The 22691-nt window shown below is 30.0% G+C and overlaps 1 protein-coding gene across 2 annotated transcripts in view; it reads right to left on the reverse strand.

Moving 5' to 3' along the window:
* Pka-C3 (Protein kinase, cAMP-dependent, catalytic subunit 3) overlaps positions 1-22691 on the reverse strand; it is a 91583-nt gene that overhangs the window by 64979 nt on the left and 3913 nt on the right. The window contains exon 1 of one of the 2 annotated variants that reach the window (XM_088232782.1): positions 691-761. The exons of the other annotated variant lie outside the window; for it this stretch is intronic. The gene's annotated coding sequence lies outside the window, so the exon portion shown is untranslated. Of the gene's footprint in view, positions 1-690; positions 762-22691 lie in introns of those variants that run through there. 2 annotated transcript variants of the gene reach the window in all.

The following is a 22691-nucleotide window of genomic DNA, read 5'->3' on the forward strand; positions in this document are numbered from 1 at the left end:
ATCTTCCGTAAATAATATCCAAAATATTTCAGAAATGTTCTGTTTGAACCGCTAAAATAAAATGTTTAAAACAAAAATGAAAATTGAAAATATATTTGCTATAGTAAATTGAGTAGAATCAATTTATCCATATATTTTATTTATTTTATTTTTTATTATTTTTTCACGCCCATAAGGCTTTTACATACATGAAAGTTTTACAAAATGTAAGTATATAAACAACATTAAATTTAAAAAATACAATATAAAGCAACAAAAGATAGAACAGTGTTAAGAAGTAAAGTTGGTATAAAAAAAAGAAGATGAGTATATAAACAACATAGATTTTGAAAAAAAAACACAATATAAAGAAATAAAAAATAGGAACAGTGTTAAGAAGTATAGTTGGTATAAAAATAAAAAGATGAGTGTATTAACAACATAAATTTTTAAAAAATACAATATAAAGTAATAAAATATAGAACTGTGTTTAAAAATTAAGTTGGTTTTAAAAAAAAATAAATTAATAAAATTATAACAATACATATATATTTATTTATTTTAAATTCTTTTTTTTAATAAGCTAAAGAAATACAGTTAAAGGTTTAAAGCAGCTAGGTACATAATGTTATAAAATACAATATGAACAGACTATTAAGTTCTATTTGATAAGGAACATATACATTGATATTTAAAATTTACAAGACTCACGCTAAAGACATCAATGTTGTTAGCATATTGGTTTGCGAGTACATGCATCCGCATTACTGGTGAATTCGCGCTGTAATATAAATAAAAACCTATTTGAATTGTATCAACAATATAGACATAAGTGATATACACCTCCATATTATGTAACATTATCAACGTAGGAAAGGAAAAAGTTACTAAGTGGCGTGTAGCAATTTTAAGGAATAAAATTTAATTTAATTTTCTTAAAATTAAAAAAGAATCTGTTGTTTTTATTTAGGTATGTAGGAATCACGCCAACATAATACGTACGCATGACAATTTGACTATCGTTTAAAACAAAAAAACTTGGATTGGTACATCTGCAAAGTTGCTTCATTCCACTTGGTAATTTTTTTATTTTCCATTGTCGATATAAAGTACAGGACTGAGAACGCATTTTATCATAAAATTCAAAATCTCCCAACTCGGCGTGTCATATTGAATATGAGCTTTTTTATAAAATCCTTAATTCAGTAAAACTTAAACTATTACGGATTAATGAGTGCCAGACGTTATCTGAATATGCAGAAATCCGGATGGTTGAATTGACCATTAAATTAGAGCAATGTTTTGAAAGAAAACGCGAAATCTATTGTATGATAAATTTTTTATTACTTTTTGAATAATACGGCGAATTGAAATCACATTAAAATCTTGCCGGCCGCCATCGCCCTTTTTTATTTATTATTTTGCCATCTCTTTTATTTTTTTACCCTTATGACGATTCGAATATTTGGCAACCCGGATGACTGTAATATAAATGTTAAGATCATTAAGTTACACGGCTTTGTATGAGAAATATTACCGTTCTGTGAAAACTTGCCTTCAATATGGTAATTAGGAGTATTATCTTGCTCAGGTGTGGTATTAACCACAAAATCCTACTCATAACAACAGTCCATTTAATATATTATGGGCTTATGTATATATTGTGATGAGGTTAAGGCGTATTATTTTATATTTTTAATGTTAAAGATTACATTTTAGCACTGCATGCCACAAACATTCCATATACAGCAGTAATTTTTAACAAATTACAACAGGGATAAAGAATACCTTAAATAAGGGAATATGGAAGTCTAGGAATTTACAGGGCTTATAACCTGTCATTGGCTGGTTTAAGTGGCCACTTTAGACTCTGTGTAACATTCACCATTTTGCCTATGTTTGAACATCCATATTTCTTCAATTCTTCCATTTGTTGATTTAAGGGAAGTTAAAGAGCTGAAACCTTTATTGTTGTGAAGAGATTCATCTGACTGAATAATTTCACATACTAGGCAACTCCTGAAAACAATTTTCCAATGTTTAAACTTCTTCTTTGACCAGTTGGTTTCATTACAATATTTGAGTTTGTCCAAATGTTTATTTATTTGACACTTTATAAACATATACAATATATATATATATATATACATATATATATATATATATATATATATATATATATATATATATATATATATATATATATATATATATAAGGGTGGGCATATTGCCTTAAAGCAATTTCTTCCTACCTACCCAAACCGTTCAGTTTGAAAAAATTATAAATACATGGACATATTGAATCTTACAATTTAATCAAAAATTAAAAAGAAAGATCAACAAAATAAAAACATATAAAAAAATAACACTATACTATGAAGAGAGGAGAGGGGATGGGAAGGAAAGAAAGAAAGATAAAGGAACAATTAAATGTGTAGATAGTGACATTTCAATCTTGACTTAAATGTAAATAAAGAAGGGAGGTCTCTAACATTAGTGGGTAGATTATTCCGTAGACAAAGGACTGGATTTCACCCCCTCGGGAGTCATAAGCCCTGTAAATGCCTAGACTTTCATATTCCCTTAATTAAGGTATTCTCCATCCCCGTTGTAATTTTTTAATCTTAATGACTCCCGAGGGGGTGAAATCCAGTATTTTGTCTACTAACATTTGGACAAACTCAAATATAGCAGTAATTATGTTATTTTTTTCAATTTGTGTACATATAAGGATAGGATTACGTGTACATAATGTGTTTTTTGGAAATTTTTGTTATGTTCGAAACTTTATGTTGTAAACCACTATCCAACACAGCACATATTATAATGCTTCTTGATTCTAAGTGTTATGTAAATAATTATGTTATTCATGCTCAATTTGTAGTTGGTAAATTTAAAAAAAAGACAAATCCAATTTATAGCCGACAAATTGTCGGAAGCACGTCGTATCGGGTCCCTGAGCTCTTCATTCTTTACTCCTCAACATTTCACGCTCACATACAAATTACATGAAAAACACCACTCTTTGAAGAAGGCTACCTGCAATGACAGTTTTTGTAACATCGTCATATTACACTTTAAATACAACTTATCTTTATATATATATATATATAGTTCCTCTGTACGTGTGATTTCACCGAACTCCTCTTAAACAGCTTAATCGATTAACGTGCGGTTTTCAGAGAAATATAGATCTTTGTGCTGTGCGTGTTCGTAGATATTAAAATCTTTAATCTAATATGTAAAAAAGAAGTAAGGAGCATAAATGTTTTATTCATCAATCTACTAGGGTTGCATATGCATTTAGAAAAAGATTGTTGGTATTTTCGTGCCTAAAAAAGTTTGTTTTTGAATTTTTAGAAACAGCATTTGTTTTTTTGTGGATCTCAATCAGATTCTTTCCTTAAATTCCTTAAAATTTCAACCCATTAATTTTTTTTTACTGGATTTTTGGTAATTCTTAAATAATATTAAATTTAATACATTGTAAAAATCGTATTTCTATATAATTACACCCCTTTGTTGGTGAGAAGACCGGAGTTTGACGTTAGCAAAAAGAATGCCATATTTAAAAAAAATATATATTTTATGTTTTGAAATTTAACCATAAACAGGTACCTACTTAAATGCAATATTTTAATATTAACTTTTTTTAGTTTTATAATGTAATCACAAACAAGTACCTAAGTACCTATTTATTAATAAAAAGTCTTTTTCTAAAGTAATAGCAGGCAAACCAACGTTAGGGCAGAACAACGTCTGTCGGGTCCGCTAGTAACGCTATAAATATAAATATATATACATGGAAACAGAGGAGAGGAGAGGAGTGAAGAGAGTTCCATATTTTATTTAATACAAACTATTCAACACTTACACCACATCTTTCTTTCATACTTTTTTTTCTATTTTAAAAGTATTGTTATTTCAATAGTTTTAATTTGTCCAAAAGTTTGTAGACACAAGACTAGATTTCACCCCCTAAGAAGTCACTACGATTAACAAATTACAACAGGGATTGAGAACATTTCAAAGAAAAGAATATGGAAGTCCAGACATTTACAGGGCTTAAATCAGCCAATAACGGGTCATAATTCCTGTAAATGCCTAAATTTCTTCTCTTAAATGTTATTTATTCCTGTTGTACTTTGTTCATATTATTCTTTATTTTTCTCTCTTGCTATAATAATTATTTTTAATTTTAAAGAAACAAACAGTCGATAATGATATAGAAACATTAAAAAATACAGTTTAAAGACAGACCCGCAAAGTTTCTAAATAAGAATCATAGATATTATTAAATTGCGTTACAACAAAAGGGTGTGTTTGTGTGTATTTGTATGAGAGTAAGTGTAGCTGTGTAATTATGTGTATAAGGGTAGAAGTAAGTGTTCAGGTGTGTGTAAGTGTGAGCATCATTAAATAGTAAGTGGGATCGTACCGCAGCCAGAAATAAGGAGTCTTAATTTATTTTTAAATGAATTAAGGGGCATGTAAAATATATCTTTAGATGAAAAAAAGCATTATAGTTACAGCAAGAACAATAGAAGAAAGAGTGTTGTGCATAGTTAGTACTACAGTCTGGCAGATGGAACAAATACTTATTTCTTGTCACGCGAAAGGAGACATTAAGATTAACATAATAAACATAAATTTGAAATCAGAAATAGATCTTTTTTTTATTGTTATCATACCTTGTATTTTGCTAAATAAAAGACTGATTTTCACATTAAATAAATAAAAACTTGGCATATTGTGTTATTATTTTGCTGAAATTGTTAAACTTTAACAATTTTTTTCTAATTAGTAAAGTAAATTTTATTTAATCATAAATCTAATCGGGTTGTGATCCCGTGGCTAGTGTTGCGGACTCACGGATTTTTTTTCATACTGAAATTTATTTGTTCTACCAAAATAACATAACAAATAACAAAAAATTTCAGGCTTTATTTTAGAACAATATATCAAACCAAGAACCCTAGAGCAATGGTTCGACATTGTTAAGTCTTAATACTCTCAAATAGTAAGAGTATTTGCCTCTTTTACATAGTTTTACTGATGTGAAAGATGTCGATCTCCAAAGTGATAATGTTCAGATACCTGACTGCTCTTCCAATTGGCATAACCAGAGGCAAGTTCGTTCTGGAAGCCGGGAAGTAAAACAGTATGTACTGATGATGTCGGAGATAACCATCAGGAACGGAAATTTATAAACTCGAAAATGGCTGAACTCTTGATAAAACCTCTTATTGGTATGAAAAAATGGGACAATGTGAACCCATCCCTTCTAAGTTGCAAACGGTCGGTCACAATCAGAGGTCCGAGGTTCGAACATCAACGTTATTCCTATGATAAGTTATTATTTTTAACTCGTTGAAAATTGAAATGTTTAAGTAAATCATAAGAACGCAAAAATTTCTTTTTACAAAAAATGGCGTCCACTCCGCATTAAAACATTTAGAATTAGGTTTCTTTATTCTAAATAAGAACGAATCTGAGCAATAATATCCCTTTTGAAATACGATTAGCTGTTGATCCGATGTTTGTTGTTCTAGTGGTCTATCCTATTTCTAAAGCCCTAAATATTGGTGTTAAAGTATTGCGAACATCCTGTGACCTGACACATACAGTTTATATTAGGAATTAGGAATTTCTGCAGTTTACAAAGGTGATGTTGAAACACACGAGTTCGTATTTAGTTTCTGAAGCTCTGGTGTTGCATAATATTCTTTCCGATCTGTTCTGCATCACTTCTATGCTATTTCAGTTAACTTCGCCCAGAATTACGTGTCTTTACTTATTTATTCAAATTTCACGCATATCAACAGTTTCAAATAAAGATTACGCATTCGACTAAATTAATTGGGTAATTAAACGTATATACGCCTACATTTTAAATAGCCCATATAAAATAGTACCTGCTACCTTAAAAATCCAATTACAATATAACTTTTATTCAGGAGAGGATTTTCTCTTTCGTAATGAGAAACATTGAAAATATAAAGAGTATCTAAAAAAACGTGTACATATTTGATTTTTCGTAAAACTAATATTTTTTTCTTTTAATATAGACAGCTAACTAACGCAAAGAAATATTAAAATGCCGTAGTCAATATTTTGTTTTTTTCAGTGACTTATATTTATTTATTCAATTAAGACTTATTTATCAATCATTAGAGGAATCAATTATTATGTATGGTATTACCAGTTGGGGCCTTTTTTGTAAAACCAACAGCTAAAAAATTCAATCTTTACAAAACTTGGCTCTTAAATTAATTAATAGATTAGTTGGAATTGATAAAGTAGAGGTACCCGAACTTTTTTAAAAGCAAGGGTGCCTGTCCGTAAATGCTATTCTCTGGCTTAAATTTGTTACTAGATATCGATTTGATAGTAATTTCCAGAAAAGGTATATACATACACATAATACAAGGCTAGCACAATGTAAAGGCTTGTCAGTACCGAGGTTTGTAAATAAGTATGGCCAAAGAATACCTCATTATACAATTCCTAAAATTTTCAATAAGATTCCTAAGCAGATCTTAAAAGAAAATGTTTACAAAACTTTTAAGAAAAAATAATAAAATGGCTAATATGTAACAAGACTTTATATTGATTATTATTTTATGTTAACAGTCATCTATTTATTTTTTTGTAAATAAATTTTGTGGACAAAATACGTATGCTTTTAGTACTTAATAATGTTTATATTATCTTTTAAATTTAGATAATTTCTCTAACGTTTTTCTTTGTAAAGAAAAAATAAGAAACCTGCTGACAAGCTGTTTTCGCGGTTTAGTGGGTTTTATTTTTTTTCCTATTATATTTTCTGTTCATGTTTTACCTTCATAATTTTTTTTTTTTTTTTTTAAATATACTAAAAATGAAAAAATAATAATTAAACACTAAGTAAAATATAAATTCAATTTAAAATACATTTTTGTGGAGGGCACATAATATATGTGTTCTCCTTGAGTAACCCGTGCAGAAAACACTGCAATACATATCGCTAGCCCAAAGCAACAGTGAGATATCTCTGAAGAACATATTCTGAGATAATCAGACTTCAAGGTATGCAAAGGGTCTGACTTAATTAAATTATAAATTCTTGATTTTCACATAGGTTGACTATCTAAATTAAATACTTTATTATGAAAAACATTCATTTATTTTATTTATGAACATATCTGCATGTGTCTCAAAATTATAAATTTCGGGTTTATCTCACTGTTTTTTTGGGCTAGCGAAACGTATATTGTATAATGTTATAATATTTTGATAATTTATATAGAGCCATTTTTGAGAAAATCACCTCAAGGGATATACCTATATCTAATATATCGATGACTTAGTTTCCTAGATAGATAACAATAAAAAAAAATAGTGTTGTGGTGTACTCTTCATTGTATTTTAAAAAACACCCCTTTTCAATTTAAAAAGGTATATTTTTTAAAGTCAATTTATTGTCTTTTTCTTGTTAAACGGATATTTTTATATGAAAATATATCAACTTAACAATCTCTCAGCTCCATAACTAATCAAAACGTTGTTATAGTTATAAAGATGCTAAACTTGCTTTGTTTCTTTGTTGCTCTCAATATGTGTTATTTTTTATACGTTAATATTTTTTATTTCCCGAATTGAGTTGTTGTAACACCTGGAAATGTAATTCAACGTATTGTACTTAATACTTTGTTTAATACTTTGTGTTATATGATTTATAAATAAATAAAATTAAAATAATCTGCAAAACAACTTAAATCCCAAAACTAATAGACTTTGTGAATACATTTCACATAAATACATACATAAATATTTCACATAAGGTTATATAAATAATTATTTGTTACTAATCAATTTAGATCTGTCAAAACATTAGTCAGCCATTAATCAAAACTAGATATTTCGAGTTATCTTTGTATTAACCTGAGTCATCGATATATATATTTAGTATATGTGTAGGATTATGCGGTTGAGGGTTTGAGCTCCTACCCTAGTTAGAGATTACCAGAGAAGACACAAGGTTGCTGTTTGATGTTTATTTATTACATGGCGAATAAATATATGACACCGTGTTGTGGAGCGCGTGAGTAATGGAGATGATGATTTAAAGATACTGCACTTGAACTAAATGCTGGAACCACAATTCACACATGACTGCGTTGAACTGGACTGACCGAACTAAACTGCTGAACTGCTGGGCGTTACCACGCCCTGTGGTCTCTTTGTAGGCCACGTTCCTTTGTTATTCTTATCTCGATGGTAGGGATGGTGTTAATGTTCTGCAAAATGATGCTCTCGTCTTTTTGTGCAATACTGTTAAGAGTTGCATAATATGTTGTGAGTCTCATGCAGCTCAATTACAATAGCTGCATTCGTCTATGGTTGAGCGCCAGGTGCTCAGTTACCGATGTTTATCACGTCACAACACTTATCCATAAAAAAATATTATCGCGTCGGTAATTACCGACAAGTGCGTCTATTGTGATTGGGCTGCCGACCTGTTGTGGTTCAAACAAAAATAAACTTTTTGAGGGTTACGTTATGATGTTTGGATTAGATCCTGACAGTTATATGTGTGTTTTTTTTAAATAACAATTTTTTGTCTGAATACAGAAAACCAATGACATGGTGTGGCTTTATCCATAAATTGTTTAACTGTTTATAATTTGACTCGGACTTTAAAATGTAATGTCTCACAAATTACTCCTTTTGTTATTGTTACCTGAACATTGTTGAATGCTTTGTTTGCCATTTGTTATGTAAATAAAGCTGATTTAATTATTTTCTTTTCTTTTTATATCGCGTTAGTTTCTCCTGTAATTCGTTTTATTAATCGCAACCAGTTGGTTGTGCAAAATATTAGCTTCGGACTAGGCACTGCGGTCAACGATCATAAACTTTATTGTTAGTCAATAGTCAGACAATAAATTACTTGAACTTGCTTCGGAGCAGATGGTAAACCATATTTTCGTAACCACAATAAACATTTATTTCTGATATAAATCGTGGGCATCTATTAATAGATCTCGCTCGTAAAATAATAAATTAATAGAGCTGATCTTAAGATTCTAGAAGAATTCAGAGCAGTTAAAACAAAACATTAGGTCTTTCTTATTTCATAGATCCGAATATTTACAATACGCGAGATGGCTGTTTATAACTTTTTAAAACGATCTGTCAGCATACTGAATGTATGAATTTGACTTTTATGTACATTTACAAGTATTTGTGATTATTAATGTCAAAATCAAAATATACGTATTCTTTGAACAATCAATAAAACTTTATTTTAGTTTGAATCTAGTTGTGGTCCCGTGTCAAGTGTTACCGACTCATAGATCAGAGGTCCGAGGTTCGATTCCTATTTTCAAATGATTATTTATTTACAACTCTTTGGAAATGGCCACAAAAAACATGTATTTAAAGGACGGATTACAAAAGAAAAAAAAATATGTGTATTTGAAAAAAAAATGGTGAAAACATAATCAAATACGCTTTTAACATTTACAAATAAAAAAATTCAATATTTGATATAAAATATTGTATGAATGTGTAGATGCGTGCGTATAATGGTGAGCGAGACGGATCAGTGACGTCATAGTTTCCGCTCTTTTTTCATAATTTAATCCCCTTAGCTAAACAAAAGTAAAGAACCTAATTTTACCCAAAGATTATTCGCTTCAGAGCCGTCCAGAGACATTGTAAGGGCACATTAGATATATTTTTTTTATTTTTAAGCTCGTGGCTCTAAGAAGACCCTGGGCCGCGATTATGAACGCTATCTTCATCGGTACATATCGAGACAGTATAAAGTAAAATCGGCTTTTATATACGAAAATGTGTATATTTGGATGAAACTTGAATATATCTTCGTTGGTAACCTGTAACTGAACATATTTCAACAAATTGTACTCATATTCTGTTTTTCATACAGAAAACTTAATTTTACTTTGTAGATAGAATTGAAGATAAAATTGAACTTTCCATTAGAATACGGGTCCTGGTACATAATTCACCCAATTCGTTTGAATATACTGTTTCTCATTTACAAGCACTTTGCCATTCGCTGATCCGTGAAATATTTTTTCAATGGGAATTGGAGTTTATCATGTTTTAAGAATCCCTTTATGAATAAATTATGACAAAGGTATTCTCGTAAAATTTCGTTGTTTTTTCAAGTTTTATGACGTCACCGCTTTTCGGCTAAAGTTTTTTTTTAGCGAAGCAAAAAGATTATTATTGTAAAAATAACGTTCGATGTTTATAAAAAACATTTGGTGTAAAAATAGTTTATAAGTAAATTTGTAAAAATATCTTGTTTTTTTTAAACTCTGTTTTGATTTAAAACTACAAATAAAAAACGTTCGTTTTTAGTTGAATACTTTATAATTCTAGTACGCAAATGTAATAAATAAAATTGTCGCAGACTTTTGCTTTTCATCATTAATTTATCATCTAGATTAAATACGATAGTAAATACTTAAAAACCGACATGATTTTAAGTAACATATTTGTTTTTCTTTTTCACCTTTTAATGGCCAGACAAATCTAAACGGTTTTTTTCAAAAGAGCCAGACGAAAGTTTTTAGAAGTAAACAAGTATCTAAAAGCCAACATTGAAAGTCTTGTAGACCCACCTGTTAGCCGGAGGGCCTGCCTTAGGGCTAACAAAGAAGTAAGTCAACACGCGACACTACACTAAAATACTCGGTAAAAACGTGTACATTGGGTGTACTTTCGAATGCAAACAAACAGTTAGAACGCAGATAATTACAAAAATACAACTTTCGCTTTTAAAAGACATCTCCATAATAGTATGCCTAAAAGTGATATAAAAATGTAAGAAAAAATAAATAATCCGAGATGAATTTTAATATTACGTTTATTTAAAAAATGCTCCAATCTTAAAGAAACTATGCACTTAATATTTATTTTCTTTCATATTAAGTTCAGAAATACCACCTTCGCTGCTAAGCTATTATGTAATATAATGCATTAAATTTTAATTATTTTTGTGAATAATTTCTGTTTACTCTCCAACTTAAGCAATAAATTTGAATTTTATAACTTAAAAACATCTATTATCATTTTATAAACCTGTACAACTATTTCCAAATTAATTTACACCGCATAAATATAAAGTGTAACTTAACTGACGCAATCAAATGATTGGCGGTGCTTTACAATTATTCAAACTTAACAAGATCAAAATATATATTTATTTATAAACTTTGTTTTTAGACCACTTTTGTTTATTTTAAAGCACTACTAGTTTCGGAAGACTCAGTACATTGAAATAAAATGAAATTAAACTCCTTCATTCTAATTATATCAAATAAAGGCCAAACAATGAATCACTTTCGGAAAAAAATCAGTTTTTTTTTTTTTTAATAATATTTTATTTAAAAATCCCTCACCATTACTTACAATATTTTCGTTATATAAACCCCTCCCTCCTTTATTAGCGCCTCCCACCCCTGTCAATAGCTAGATTTTTTATTTCTCTATATTTATGTTTAGTTTATAATAACACCTGTACCTATAGACGGAAGGTACTGAGTGTTCCGAAACTAGTAGTGCTTCAAAATAAACTCAAGTGGCCTAAAAACAAAATTTTAATTACATCATTCATCAATAATTTTAAGGAGATCAATTAATATTTCCTGCGTAGTATTTTCAGATATTTGAAATGATCAAAAAACATTTGTTTTATGGCACTTGTGCCAGTATAGCGAACAAACATGGCAATTAGGCCACCTTTTTAAAAAATAAAATACTTCAATATTAAATTTATTACATAATCTATTTTTAAAATGACCATCCCTATTATAGGGGTGATTCCTATAATATGAGCAAACATATTACACTGTATCACATGTGTATATCCTTACGGGGTAGGTATAGTAAATACCTGTTCTGAGGTATGCAGCATTTACTTATTTTTATAAAATACAGCATATTTAGTCTGACTAATATTTGAAGATGATTTAAATATATGCAAAATGTGTATTTAAAAACTACAAACATAATGAAACTAAAAAAAATCAAAACTGGCAAGCGTATGAAACTGGAAAAAAGATTTAGAAAAAAACTCAAAATAGGTATGAACTTATTTAAAGTAAAACACTTAATTGAACTGTAATTTTTACAAAAAAAGTTTACTATATTATAACACTACTAGTTTCGGGTATTTTAAATTACAGTATTTTTACATCAGTTTATATTAAAGTAAATGCTAAAACAATAAATAATATAGGTATGAAATGATGGAAAAATTATAGAATCTAGTAAAATAATACTTGAAATTTGATAAATACCATTTTTAAATACAGGATTAAGACCATATTGATTTGCAGAATATTATAACTTGTTATTATTTTAGTATTATGTACAATTTTAAATATATTTATATTATAACGTCATTTAATCCATTAATTGTTTATAACGTGTGCTTTATTTGTATTCTGATAGTAAATATTTGTATTCCAACACGTGATTAAACCGAACCGGTTTCCGTGATAAGAATATCGAATACCGGTTCCGAAGAGTATCTTCTTTGGAACTTGTATCTGGAATACAAAACTATACACTCTTTCACTTTCATTGCGAACGTTTTTCACTTTCAAAAAAGCACGAATTACGAAATTCCCCAACAGTTTAAAATACCAGCCGATTACTTGTTACACGTATTTTATCGAAACATCAATATTGACATATAACAAATACCATAAATTAAAAATATTATTTGTGAAGCGGACACTTTAATTTGTTTTTGTTTTGAAATCGCACTCAATGAATATTTGATAAAAATATATTAATTGTTTATTTTTTTATAAATAATGGTCCAACCAACTGACTTTTTCTAACATTCATTTGTAAAAAGCGAACTATTGGCTAAATTTGATTACCTCTCCCAGTTACACTTAGTTTTTACAGTTTTTTTTTTAAATGGCGGCGTATTTATTACAGGTATCATTATTCTTATTTTTTTTATAAGGTCAATGCTAAATAAGCTCCTGACGTCACTGCGACCTGAGTAGATAAGATTTATTTTAATGGGTCCCCGTAAGATATTCTCCCTTAAAGTCTAGGACTAGAGCCGGGCTACTAAGTGAACAGTGAGTGCTTTCACATTCATTGCTAAATCTCTATCACCAGGTATCTAAAGCATCGGGCTCCTCGCTAGCTAAAAATTCGTAGTTAAAATCAATGTTTATCTTCGAAGTTTTTTTTTAAGTGTTAAAGAAAGTTTGCGTAAGCTGTTCAGTTGAGTTATAAGATTAATTTATCTCAAAATTTTCAGCGTCGAGTTACTCGCACTTCATGAAATACAAAGACTTACATATGGCTGCATATTACACGCATAATGAACATAACGTATTTATGTATACAGCTGAACAAAGGGCAGGTGGTGATGTGCGATTTGTGATTGAAGATTCATCTCTTGGCCATTACAAGAACATCTGGTAAGCGATAAAGCTTTCTCAGCTCACTAAACGAATTATGCAAATCATGTTTTAAAACCAAAAGGTGAAAATCAGCCCACTTAAGCACGCTCGTGTGATCTAGTTCATTGTACTGATTATTTTATGAGGTACCCTGTTCACTTTTTGACTTACAGAATTTTCAGTGTAATATTTATTACTTTCTGGCACCTGAAGCGTATTTAGATTATATTGTTTGTGTTTGACGGCACGGCAGCAGTGCCTAAAAAGTATCATATATTAAATATAAAAAATCATGTTCACAATAAGATTTATTAAAATGAACTTCTTCAACCATATTTCAAAACAAACTTTGCCAATACTCCAAATACACGTACCTACTGTTTTTTTGACATTTCTACACAGAATAATAAACTATGCTGGGTCATTTGATGTATCTGATCATTGAAAAAAATATTTAATTGACAGGCACCGCGCCTGCGAAAGTGGCGTCGCGGGTTCGATTCTGGCCAGTTCCAAATAAAAATAAAAATGAAGATTTCATCAATTAGTGTGTGCTGTGGTGTATAATTCATAACTTCCTTCTATAAGGCGTACAGACTTCTAGGGTTTATCTTACGAATCTCCAAGCCATTCTCATCACCAAATACATTAAAACTTCTTTACTTTACTTATGTGCGAAGTCAACTCGAATTCGCTTCATTAGTATGGTCCCCTCAATATAATGTATATATTAATCAAATTGAAAACATTCAAAAGAAATTTATAAGGAGCCTGGAATATCGTTTTGGTAACATTGAAAATGATTACGGCGCATCTTTGATCAATTTTAATATAGAATCACTACAAAAAAGGCGCCTTAGATATGATTTAATTTTTCTTTTCAAAATTCTCAATAACATAGTTGATTCGCCGTATCTTTTACAAAATATTGGTTTCCGTTGTCCTCTTCGCTATACTAGATTAAATTCCCTTTTTTATGTACCAACTTGTAAAAACAATTATACCTCGAATTCATTCATTAGACGTACCTGTAGAAATTATGACGGACTCAGTATTGATGTAGACATTTTTAACTGCACGTTGCATTTGTACAGAAAATTTCTTCATTGGGTCGATTATTTGGGATAGTTGCTGAATGTACATCTTGAGTGGTTTATGCTATGTATATGTGCCGCATGTAATGTATATGTTTGTGTATGTGCGTTCATGTGTGTGCGTGGATGGCTCGGAGTGTACATTCGGTATTTTTATTTATTTTAATGTATTACCTCCATGGAAAACGCAAATGCCAACAATTATCCTTTTCTCACTTAAAATTCTTATTTATTTTTTATTTTTTGTCACATTTAATGTTTATATCTTTTTAATTTATGAAAACTTAATTGGTCTTTTTATGTTAAAAAATTGTTGTTTTTAGTACTTATTTTGTATGACTATGTTTTCTAAATAAAATAAAAAAAATAAAATATGCTTTCTTTCCTTCCTGCTGAAAGCCTCTGAAATAGGGGCGAAGCGGATTATTCGTTTTAAAATAAAAAAAACGCCACATTACATTTATGACCATTCACATTGCTGTATTTAAGAGAAATAAAGCTAATTTGTGTAGTGAATTCGAGAAATTTAGATTTATAGACTGGTTAACATGATAAAAAGACGTATATTAAAACTACAAAGGAATTCATTTTTATTTGATTTAAATTATTTATTGACAATTCTTGATAGAATTCCATTCATATGATGTAATAACTTACATTTACATTTACGTTACTTATTAAAAATACTTTGTATACTCATTTAATTTTTTTCGACCAATTAGCGTTTTCACCCTCTAATGGGCATCTTCAGACTGGTAAACATTACACAGTGTAAGGATAAATTATATAAAACTAAATATTACCTTAAGTGTAGGTACATTTAAAAATAAGTGTATTACTTTCAACTTATTTTTAAATGTACCCACACTTAAGATAATATTTAGCTTTATATTAATTATCCTTACACTATATAAAGCTTACTAGTCTGAAGATGCTTATTAGAAGGTGAAAGCGCTAATTAGTTGAAAAAAAGCATGTGTGCTAAGTATTTTTAATTAGTAACTTATGTATAAATATACTTTATAACATGAATACATATTTATTTTAGCAGTGAAAAGCTATTAACCCAAACTCTAACTATAATGGCGACGGAACATGGCAACAGAAAATATAATAAAATCAGCCCAGTGCCGTGGTTTGATTTACTTTCATTGGATTCGAGTTAATTATAATGAAATAATAATAGAGATTATAATTCAGGAGGATTGGCATAGTGCAGAGTACAGACCAGACCGCAGGCAGGCGATACCATCAGTGGAACACGCCGTTGGCAGAACGTCTGGAAAATTCGTGGAACAATCTGGCAAAGGACCAACGCGACGGTTATAGAGAGCACTTCATAATAGTGCCCATTCGTAATAGAAAATATAAATCACCGATCAAGTTTTTGTGCCCACCGAATGGAACAACAGAGAAGCAAAGTCGACGAAGCGACAAAGTTTACAAAGCTAGCATTGAGGAAGTACCTAAACGACAATTTGGTCAAAGAAAGTGTTTAACCTTCGACAATTCGGATTCCAAAAGTTAAGTGCTTGAACACATACTACGAAGTCTACGTACGTCGACGTTGTATTACTTAAATTATTTAAACAAGTCCGACGAAAATCTAATAAATGTGTTTAAGAACTCGTATATGAACATATTACAATATTGAATTAACAATATTTTGAGTTTATCCAAATTTTTGTAGCCAAGACTGGACTCAACTCCCTGGGGAGCTGCTTGTATTAACATATTTTGTATTTTGTATTTTTTTTGCACCACAACAGGCCAGGAAGCCCAATTACAGTGGTGAATTACATCACAGAACACCCAGGCTTAAGAAAAATCACATTTAATTTTTGTGTTCTCACCGGGAATCGAACCCGGAACCTTCTGTGTGTGAGTCAAGCATCTTGACCACTACACCACGGAGGCCGCCGTTAAATAAAGAATTAGATAAAATGTATAATTTAATATTAACATATTACAGCAGAGATGAAGAACATTTAAGACAAGGTAATATAGAAGTCTAGGCACCTGCAGGGCTTATGACCTGTCAATGGCTGGTTTAAGTGACCACTTTACACACTGTGTAACATTCACCATTCTGCCCATATTTGAATATCAGTATTCCTTCAATTCTTTCATCTGTTGATGTTTGTGAAGTTAAAGAGCTGAAACCTTTATTTATGCGGGTGAGATTCATCTAGATGCCTAGACTTTTATATTACCTTCTCTTAAATGTTATTCATCTCTGTTGTAATATGTTAATATTAAATTATACATTTTATATAATTCTTTATTTAACATATGTATTTCAATTTGGAATCTCCTCATATCAAAAATATTTTGAGTTTGTCCAAATTTTTGTTGACAAGAACTGGATTCAACTCCCTGGAGATCATACATGGTCAATATAGTGGAGGCAATTGGTAAAATAAACCAAAGTAGGGAACAAAATGCCGAACACTCTTCTATTGGAAGGAAAGGCCTGTTGACTACTGCCGACAGGCCGTCCTTCTCCTGAAGAGTTTTAAGGGGTTTCCTCTCCACATAAGCAAATGCTGAGAAGTTCCTCATTGGCCTACTCTAGAATATCCTGCCTGATTCTAAAAACTTTGCAAAAATTTAAAGTAATTTTACTGCAGAAAAATCCTTTTTTTTTCAATATAAACCTTGTATATTTTATAATTTATTTCTTATGAAAGGTAAAAAAGAATGCAACTCCCATTAAAAAAATAATAATTAAAAAACTTCCTGGGGAGCTGTTAGCATTAACATATTACAAGAGAGATGTAAAAGTTTCAGCTTTTTACCTTCACAAACATCAACAGATGAAAGAACTGAAAAAATAATGATGTTTAAATATAGGCAGAATGGTGAATGTTACACAGTGTGTAAAGTGGCCACTTGAACCAGCCAATTACAGGTAGTAAGCCCTGCAGATGCCTAGACTTCTATTTAACCTTTTCTTTTTTGTAATATGTTAACCCTCAATATTATTTTTTATAACGGGAAAGTATAGAACAAATCTATCAAAGTGTATAAAAATGATTTTTTCAAGTGAATTTTTAATTTTAAAACTGTATTTACTGTCTTAGAACTGGGAACTTGACTCTTATTACACAGTTTAGGTGACTCGCCAGCAAAAACACAAAAAATGTACCTTTATATAAATGTGTATTTATTACGCATTAGACCTCAGAGTAATAAGGCGCCACAGTTCTGCTGCAGAGACGGCAATTCGCTCCATTACATTGACCAAAGCGTTGCAAATTTTTGTGTTAAAAACAAACGTAAAACGGACAGTTTCGGTTTGCGCTTGTGATTCTCGACCTGAGTACCTACGATCCGTAATTTGGCTGTAAACTATAGCTAACTTCGTGATAAGCGGCAAAACAGCTGTGGCGTCCTATTACTTTGAGCATTAAATCATAGCGACAAAATGTGAATTGCGGTACAAATGTCTAATTATCAATAAATAAAACATCAATATATCCCTTTCTCAACAATATATTCAGCTATCGAGTTACATTTTAGTCAAAGTAATTTTGTAAAATAAACTGATTTGGATTAAAAAGATAAAAGTTGCATTATCAGAAGTATTGTACATAGGAGTTGGAATAAAATGAAATGAGCTGCTATTTATTGATGAAATGTATAGATGTATGAAGCAAAAAAAATAATCCGTATGCATTAGAGACAAAACAGCTAAGATATAAATAAAATTATTATTATAAATAAATAAATACAAGTTGCTATTAAAAGTTCGGTCAAAATTCCCAATAAAATTGTTTATAACTCATTTTAATACATTTCGTAATCGATAACTCACATTAAATTGAATACATAACTCCAAGTGGAAGTATTTGTTTTCAAAACAAACAATTCATAAGGTTTTTAAGTGGAATATTTGCAATAAAATACGCAGCCAATAATAATTATGGCTAATTAAACATCTCAAAAAAATGTGGCATCGACCTTTCCAGATCTGGTTAGAACGACGATTACAAAAGTAATTAATACAAACAAACATTATCATCGAAGATTGCGATTGTCCATAATCATATAAGCAGATGGCGTCTCACAATGTCAACCAGTCTGATGACGAACTGAAGACATGATGGAAGCAACTAGTAATTCTATGTTTAGTATAGAAAGTTGAAACCAGTTCTGAAGATGGTGATATCTTAGTAAAAACAGATTTCTTTTATAATGCACCTGACAGCTTTGTAAATAAAATAGCTATTTTACTAGCTATTACAAGTGTTATGTATTGATTATAGGCGATCAGAATATATGGAGGCGTTAGATGAAATCTACCGGGGAATCGAAAACAACTGACAAAGGAAATTTCAGAGTCTAAGATCTTAATAAATATGTTGGAAATTACATTGTTATTTTAAAATAAATACCAAAATAGTGCTTTTTAAAGGACATAATATTAAACAATATTGTTAGTATAGGATTCCGTATTGAATGTCTTTATTTTAAATTTTAATATATTTTTTTTATATGTTTGAAGCACTAAATTTGTTGGATATTATTATTTATTAGATGAAAATTAGAGTTAAAGAACATATTAAATGTCTTAAAAACAATATTTTTTCGGAGTTTGTCGAACATACTCTTACAAATATTACTCATTTAACTTTAAAGATTGTATCGAAAATTTACATATAAACACAAAAGGAAGTACGCTCAATAATTCAGAGTTATTAGAAATTAGATAGGCTGTAAATAACAATTAAAATATTATTTATAATCAAATAAATCTACGCAATAGTCATATTTTGAATATTTTCCCTTTCCCTAGATCCTCACATAAACCCCAGTTTCTACCCTCTCTCTTCTCCTTTAGCCACACCCACTCTACCCTCACTGTGTACATTTTATATATATATTATTTAAGTTTGTAACGAAACCTGGAGAAGTCGTAGTGTTTTGCTAAAACAAGTGGGTTGTTTTTTTCTGTTTTTAAATAAAGTCATTTAATTTTAATCGATTCTTTTGAAAATACTTTATATTTTCTTTATCGAATCTTGGCATTTTCTATGAAATCATTTTAACAAACGAGTATTTACCAATTTATTTATCAATAAAACGGTATTTTTTAAAGGAATAACCCAGCCTATCTCTTTTGAGTGGTTTATCAACATGTGCGATATAGGGGATTTGGAAGAAAGTTATGAAAAATACACCACAACACCCTCAAAAATTGAAAAAAAAATCTATTAACTGGTGAATTTATTACATTACAGAACACACTGGCTTGAGAAATGTTATATTTATTTTTTTGTTTTCTTACCGGGAATCGAGCCCGGAACCTTCTGTGTGTGAGTTAAGCGTCTTGACTAATACACCACAGAGGCATTGCGAGATATGTGCATGTGATTGACAAACGAGTTTCTAGTGCACTTTAATGATCTACGCAGATTTCGCTCAGTCTAACAACTTTTCTTTCCAACCGGACCAAGTTCGACCTATTTACAAGTAACCGGTTATCCAGCCTCCCAGCAACTCTATGGAAACTTACGCAGGTTAAAGTACAAAGACTTACCTTTCAATTCATGCTGTAATCAGAAACCATAAACGATGGACTAAGAACAATGTAAGGAATAATATATCAGTCAACATCCCATAACTCCAGTGGTATCGTAAGGAGGGGATTTTTATTTGGTAAATTTATTAATGTTATTCCATAATTTTAATGCCGATTTAATGAATAATATTCTATGGTTGCTCAGACCTAATCCTACATATCATATTATATTTGATAAGGATACCAATTTGTTGGATAGAGTCCAAAACGAGCTACAAAGTTGTCGTCGAGCTTGAAACGGCTTCAAAATGTGGAGAGACTGGAAACTCTCGGTCTCAAAACGCCAACGCTGCAACGTGGTTTTCTGAACGCAAAAACGTGCGTAGAAAATACATTTTCGACGCGTATTTGCGTACTAAATACACGCTAACACAGCGATCTCTTTGCGCGCAATTGCGTTCAGAATACCAGGCTTGATAGAGAGATACAAGATACTCAACAATCACCATAGCCGCCTAAATTTGGATCTTATGTTCAAGCTTAAACAAATGCTCGTCTTCGAAGCCGCAGTCTCAAGCTGGAGACAACCAGATTTAATCTAAATTCTCTAAAGCATTTCCTGAGCAATATGATCGTGGATGGCTGGAATAAGCTGCCTTAAGAGCTGATCTCAATGGGTTCAAAAATGAACTAGTTTGTTTCGGAAAAGTTAAAGTGCGTCAACAACTAACTTTCGCTAAAATAGATTTAAGCAGATCAGTTTTAAGCTACTCGCTTAAAATTAATTTGCATAATTAAGTTATACGCTATGCACTCTAAGTAATTCAGACTTTAGAAGTTGTCTATGATAGTGTGAAAGCACTCCAATTTAATCATACACACGAAGCATACATAAGAGGGACATAGATTGAATCGTATTTCTTGATAGTATAACTTTTACATAGGTAAGTAAAATATATCATGAAATATAATATAATTCGTTTAGTATTTTACATCGCAGCTTAAAGGACAATTTCCTGTGAAAGTAAAATCACTTAAATATCTCCACCATGATAAGATAATTTTTCATATCCTGGCTTTTTCCCAAAAATAATAAAAATGCGTTGCGTAAAACTATTGTCATAACTTTACAAAACAACTACGGTGGAATAAATAATAGCTATTGTGTGAGTAGATAGAAAGTTATTATACATATACGCAACCAGCGTACTGAATTCGGTGAACGCGCATTTGAATTCAATAATTCAATCATATATTTGGTATTGCGTCAAAATGCAATACAAAATAACACAACGCTAGTAATTTTAAACAAATATATGAATAGAAAAAAGATTGACAGATTAAAGGATTTGCCTTGACGATATTTTTTTAACAAATTATGCATTTGTTCTTTATTCAAGCTCTATTGGTATATTTTGCTGTTCAATATTTAAATTTAGAGCAATATTTTTTGGATCATTTTGCTATTTTGTGTTAGAGTCCCATTATTGTGTTTACTGTTTATTTGGTTTTATTTATATAATTAAATTTTCCTTTGTATTTTGGGTTTGTTTATTTTGTAAAGTAATTTTGCAGTTTACCAGTTTAATCCTGCTTATGTGTATTATTCAAAATGTAAAATCATAAATAATATATAAAACAAAATTAAAATTATTGTTGAAACTCTTTACATAGTTAAGTGTGTATATATATGTATATGTATGTATATGTGTGTATATATGTATGTATGTGTATATGTATGTACGAAGTATGTATGCTTTATATTTGTGTATATGTATGTACGAAGTATGTATGCTTTATATTTGTGTATTTAATTGTATTTTTACATTTAATGTAAACTTAATTTTTTTTTCTTTTCTTCTCTTTTGGGCTATAACTGTTTTTTTTTATTTCTTCAATATAGTTTTTTTTTATTTATAGGAAAAATATTCGTAAACCATATTTGCCGCAACAAATCGGTTTCTTAGAACAGGCATTTGCCCATATAGGAACCGATTGCAACATTAGGCGTATTAATATTTCTGGCTTGCCGACCCTTCATATACTGAGCCTACTCCTAGTACTAGCAGAATTTTGCCAGAGTGTTTTTTGTGCCATTTTGTAACATTGTATGTATAAACTAATAAATAAATAATAATAATAATAATAATAATTCAATCTATCTTCATCTCCAGTAAGTTTCGACATAACGCGGAAGGTTTGAACAAAAGTGTATTTAAGTGAGGATTGTTTGAGTGTTTTTTATTTATATTTCCATACTGTCTTTATCATCAAACCCCTATCGCACTCGATGATGCTTACCTGAGAATAATCATCGAGTCGAAAAAAGTTTTATTTCACACAGAGAACTGTATTCATTATTATTTTATTTTAAATCATTAAATAGTACACTAACATATTGTTATATATGCTCTTAATACGTATTTATACATATTTTATTAATAAGGTAATGTAAACTTTTACATATTTGTAATATTTGTATTACTAACTAACCTCCTAAGCCTCTATATTGGAGATTAGAGGCCTATCAGCATGTGTGAAGGAAAGAATATGGAAGAAAGTTATAGAAAATATACCAATGAATGTTACAATGCTATATATGACTGTAGATTTCAATAAATAAATAAAAATGTATTTTTACCGCGT

Source organism: Micrasema longulum, unplaced genomic scaffold, assembly GCF_059751315.1.
Source record: "Micrasema longulum isolate JH-2025_06_02 unplaced genomic scaffold, ASM5975131v1 h1tg001018l, whole genome shotgun sequence".
NCBI lineage: Eukaryota > Metazoa > Arthropoda > Insecta > Trichoptera > Brachycentridae > Micrasema > Micrasema longulum.